Below are 5,967 nucleotides of genomic sequence, written 5' to 3'. Positions count from 1 at the left end.
TGGCGCATGTTTTACTTTGTCTTTCTGGATAGAGAACCTCATCAAAAACTTCCTTGAGATGTCTTCAAAACTGGTGACCGACCTCGGAGGGAGGCTGTCAAACCACTTTATCGCTGCTTTCGATAGGGTAGTCAGGAAAGCTTTGCATCGCGTAGCGTCGGAAGCATCAGCCAGGTACATCCGACTTTTGAAATTGCTTAAGTGATGCTTTGGATCCGTGGTTCCGTCATAGAGGTCCATATCGAGGCTTTTGAAGTTCCTTGGAACTTTTGCCCTCATGATGTCCTCCCTGAAAGGGTCCTCCCCTCCTATGGGCGGCTCTTCTCGTTCGTCTCGGGAGTTCCAGTCTTTGAGGGAGGATTCCAACTTCAAGAGTTTTCTTTCTAACTCTTTTCGCCATTCCATCTCCTCTTTTAGGTTCTTCTCAGTTTTCCTTTGTCTCTCCCGTTCCTGTTCTAACTGTTCCAAGCGACTTTGGTGGACGTGGACTAATCCCATGAGTTCAGTTGCGTGGGATGGTCCCTCTTTCTCTGAGTTGCGCCCTTCTGAAGAATTTACCTTCAGATTTTTTACTCCGGAGGTACCTTCTCTGTGCTGATCGTTGGTTTCCTGGTGAAGGGTCAAGTTTGCGTCATTGTTTTCGGTGTCCAGATTCTCTTGTTCAGAATCTGATTCCACATGACCCTCTTCGGGTGATCTGTCCGCCATCACTGGTTGACCTCTCGGTTCCCCGACAACGGCGCCAATGTTCCGGGGCTTACCTAGAACCGGACGGAGGTTGGGCTTGTTTGTGAGGCCCAAGCATTGGAGGAGCGTGGTCTCCGACTTGATTTACGTCTAGGAGCTGCCTCCGAGTTGTGTATGTGAAAGAATGGGGGGTGGTACCTGCAAAGACACTCCGATGCCTAAGTCAACATGGGGTTAAGCAGGTTTAGAATGTATTGGAACTTAGAGATACCTGAGGAATGTCAGTGTATTTATTGTGGTGAACCAATAACCACAGTTGGAGTAGTGCCACCTTTTTAGGGTGTTAACCGTCCCTTTATCTTGGGGAGGTTAAGATATGGATACTGGAAGTGGTTAGAGAGATTTTAGGGGCAGTTACCCATCTGAATGGGTGCTTATCTGCCAGCTAACCCTCGTTTCCGACTTCTTTAGAACAGGTCGTGGTGAGTGCCGACTTCGTAAGACGAAGGTCGGCGCCGGGTGAAGCTCAATCCGTGGGATTAGGCCTTTTGTCTGGACCTGGGCCTTTACTATTGGGTCAGGGTATGAACAAATACTATAGAGAAACTTAGAGTTGATTTACTCTCCGTTGAGTATGAGATCAGGATTAATGCCATCATTTACTTTAAAAATCGATTAGTTATATTACTTTGATTTGCACTCATCTTAAACTACTCATTATTTGATATGCTTGCTTAGCTTATTTCTACTCATATGAGATTGGCTGTTAGATGAAATAATAAAAATGCAACTTATCATCAATTCATAAATAAATTTGTTACTCTTTTAAAGATGGTGCTATTTTAGAACTCACTCTCCAAGCTGCATCATTTGAACTATTTATTTTTAAATATTTTGTATGAGAATTGGTAAGTAATCTACTTTTTCTTTTTTCAAAAAATAAAATCATAAATATTAAGGTAAACATGGCACTTAACTAAGTATATAAATGACTATTATAGTTAATTCTACTACTTTTATTAATTGAAATTTTGTCTGATCACTACTTTTAGAGGAGGACAATGTCCAATCAGCCATTAGTATTTTTTGTTGGATAAGATGAAACAATAAGAATAAAATGATATAATGTATGGAAGACAAATCTCAAAAATTTGAAAATTGAAACTAAAGTTGCGTCTGCATCATATGGTAAAGTTATGAATTTCTTGGGATTGTAGTTCAGGTATAGACATTCTCACTATGTGTTGCTATGGTTTCACTTTTTATCTAATAAGCTCTTCTATTAAACCAAATTTGAAGGCACTATGAGTGAAAGCTTTAGAAATGTTCAAAGTGGCTAGGAATCCACAAAAATAAGTATTTGCTTTTAAAATAAAAAGCTGAAAATATTAGTTTTGGATTATTTCCTATTCCTGTTTAATAATCTCTTGAATTTGAATTTTCAATTCTCATGTGTGCCTTTTAATTTATAAGATCTTTGTATTTATATATTTTGGAATAATTAAGTTTCTAAACTTATACATGTTAGGATTGTGTGAAAATTCATGATGATCTGAAAAAAGCTTCATCTTTCTTTGAGTAAGTAATTCAGGCTATCTCTAGCAACTAGAAACAGGTACAAATTTTGATTAATGATAAATTAGAATATAAAATAACTTATGTATTATTATTATTATGTCATCGTTATTTGAATGTATAATGGAAATGGACACGAAGTTTGCTAACAAGGGATGGATGAGTAGCGATTAGAAAATTTAGAGGCTGCAACTCCGTGATTGTTTGTGGTTAGAATCTTAATGTCATGGCAAGTGGTTATCTATTGTATAGATAGTTTATTTAGATATCCTAATGTAGCAGTCTTTTCTTGATTATTTTAGTTTATTTTATTTTTTTGAATTAGTTTGTCTTTGGATGTATTTTATGAAATTGATCTTGCTCATTGTCTTTTGGCTTTGTTGGGTTGAACTTATAAAAAAAAAACATGAAAAAATAACTTGACAGCATATTTCGTGTTCAAGATTTCATGTTATGAAGTTATTTAATTGTTTGATTTTTTTTAGTTGATGATCAAAAAATATATGTGAGGAGCATACTAAAGACTTAATCGATGTTTCTGTTTAATGTTGGATGAATTTTATTTATCTTAATACTTGACTTGACATGAGTAGTATTAGAATTTGATCAGTGAATTATTACCAATTTTAGTTTATGTTGTGAGAGATTTAAAGGAAGATTTATTGCTAATATTAGGCGTGTCTGGAATGATCATTTTCTACAAGATAAATTCTCTATTGTTAAAGCAAACCATTTTGCTTAATTTATTTATCTGTTAGAAATATATTTACTAATTTTAGTTAAAGCAAACCATTTTTCTCTTTAATCTAAATCTGTTTCATTTTTATAATTATTGTTTCTATTTAAATATCATTTTGGTAATTCTTTTTTTCACTTTGCTCAAATTATCCTCCTTTACACTAGGTGAAGGACTTGAGTGGAGACTCTTTTTCCAAATGAAAATATATATATATTGTGGTGGCTATTCATATGATGAATATATAAGCTTGCATAATTGTATTGTTAGGTGTTTTATCATTATTGTAAATGAAGTTAATCCTTAAATGATCACTTTGATTAGGTATTTTATCCTTTTTTTTCTATGTACATGTATTTATACATGTCTAATTTTCTTATCACAAGCTTATTAATGATTTCTTTTTTTAAGGGAGGTTTAAATGAATGTTCTGAGCAAAATTTCAATCAAGGATTAGAGTTTGTGCTTCTAAAATCATTTAACTAAATGATAGTGTATTAGGTGACCTAGCTAAACATGCATTGGCTTTTCTAGCATTGCTGATGTTGGGATATCCTTCTTTGATATCCAATTTATTCATGATGTGTTTTCTGTTCCATCAAACTTATCCAATTCTTTGCTGCCTGTTTTAATTGTCATGAGAGAATAACCGTATGTATAGTTTGATCTTTTTTTTTTACTTCTTATTTTAAAGAAAATAACCGTTCATAATATTTATTGGATTTTTTATTTTTTATTTTTTTAATGTCAATCTTTTTAGTGCCTCAAAACATTCGATGACTTAAGCAACTAATAGCCCCAAAATATCGAAGTTGTCCATGATTTGCATACATACAAATACGAATAATATTTTTCTTATAATGATTCGGATGATTTGATAGCATTCACCACCTCTTTAACTTTCTGTTTTAGTTTCTTATACATTGATAAGGTTTTGGTACATATTTATGTGTATTTCTTATTTGTTTACTATGCACTATTGGATACGTGTTCTTAGTCATTGAGAGTTTGGAGAGTATTGAAACCTATGGTGTTAATTAATTGTTTACTATATATTTGTGTGTGTAATAATGCCATGGGTGCTAGGTTGAACATACCAACAAAATAATAATATTGTAAAATATATTTTGAGTCTTTTGATATATGTAATAAGTTGGCGGTCTCCTTTTGGGTTAACTCCCTTATTCTTAAACATTGAACCTCTGACGTTGTGGTTGACATACAATTTGTTCCAAATATTTTATTGTTAGATAGCTTACCGTGTTTGTCTTTTATTAATTATATTGCTATTTTTTTTCATGTGTTATGTCATTTCCTAAACATGGAGAATTTGAGGTTCTGATTGACCTGCAATTAAAATTTTAAATCTCTCTAATTATTTGTAGGAAAAACAGCAGACAAATGTGAAGGAGAGAATTAACAAATGTGTACAAGAAAAACAGATGTTGAAATTTATTTCTTTATGTTTGCTTATAAGAATTTGATTGAAACTATGTTAGCATAATTGTCCAAAATTTAATTGGCATTTTTTTTCTGTCTTAATATCAATGAACTTTGTATTTTTTTGTTATTTTGTGATAGAGTTCTATATCTTCTGCTGAATATGCTGAGCTAAAGAAGCAAAAATTTTCTGAAGTTTTAGCCAGTTATATTTTAGCCAATTATATATGCTTAAGTAAAACAAAAATATTGATTATGTTGTATCAATTATTGTGTTAAGTAACTACACATACACATATCTGCACACATCAACTGCTAGATTTTTTTATTGGAATCATTATGCTAATGAAGCTATACGAGAAATGTGTGTAATTTTCTGAGAATATATTATTAGTTTATGTGAATAATAGTTAGAATTTGTTTGAGGTGTTTGAGCAAGTCTTATTGGATATAAATTTGAGAAAACACTTTCAATTTTTTCTTTTGCTCAGTTGTACAGCAAAATGACCTTTTAGATATGCTAAAAATATATTATTCATAGAATACTCACTAAATAATAACTTATAAATAAAATAAAAATATGTAACAAATTAAATAAATTATAAATTGTTGAGTTAAGAAATTAACTAAATTAATTAGTGATGACAAACATTATTTTTGGGCAAAATAAATAATTAGTGTTGATCAATTTTAATGGCATATTACTAATTATTTATTTCATGTTGCAGGCCAAAGTCATTCAAGCAGTCCAAAATGGTATAAAGACAATATAGCAAGGCTGATGGGTAAAGCCCAAACAAAAGCAAAAGATAGAAGCCAAAGAAATCAGATGGGCCAAACAGGTTACATGAACCAAACCGATCCAAGCCCGATTTGATTTTCAATTCCCACCATATTGCTTCAACCAAAGCAACGTTCCCCTCCTCTCAAATCAAGTCAAATCAAACATTCAGAAAAGTAAGAAAGAGAAAGAGCTTCTTCACCAAACTAAACACCAAAGAAGCAAAAGAGAGAAAGGTTAAAGCTTGACACACAGAAATCTAATCAGAAAATCCAAACCAAATCAAGCTTACGTCAAAGGTAATCCACCTCATTTTGCTTGCATCAAATCTTCTTCTCTTCTTCTCAACTCTCTGCTATATCCGAAAATGGCATTCAAGGGAAAGTGGTTCTTTGCCCTATTCTGTTTCACAATCTACGGTCACAAGTGTTACTTGGGGACCAAGTAGCCTTTCTATGGCTAAGATCAAGTTGACCATGAGAAGATTTCTATGGTTACTGCTTTGTGGCTTTCGATCAAGATGAGAAAGTCAGAGGAAAAATTTCTACTCTGAGGATTAAGGAGAAAAAGTGAATCTGTGGTTGGTGAAGCTCAAGGTTCAAGATGTTGACCTTGGAAGAAAGACCCAGCAACATGCAAGAAGTTAAAAGAAGTTTTTCTGTTCATTCAGGACTAAAGAGAGATAACCAGTGAACTTGAGGTGTTTGTTCTGAGAAAGCTCTTTGAAGAAGTTTAACTAACTGGACAG

This window comes from Arachis hypogaea, chromosome 2, assembly GCF_003086295.3.
Source record: "Arachis hypogaea cultivar Tifrunner chromosome 2, arahy.Tifrunner.gnm2.J5K5, whole genome shotgun sequence".
In the NCBI taxonomy this organism is placed as follows: Eukaryota; Viridiplantae; Streptophyta; class Magnoliopsida; order Fabales; family Fabaceae; genus Arachis; species Arachis hypogaea.
This window is presented reverse-complemented; position numbering follows the sequence as displayed.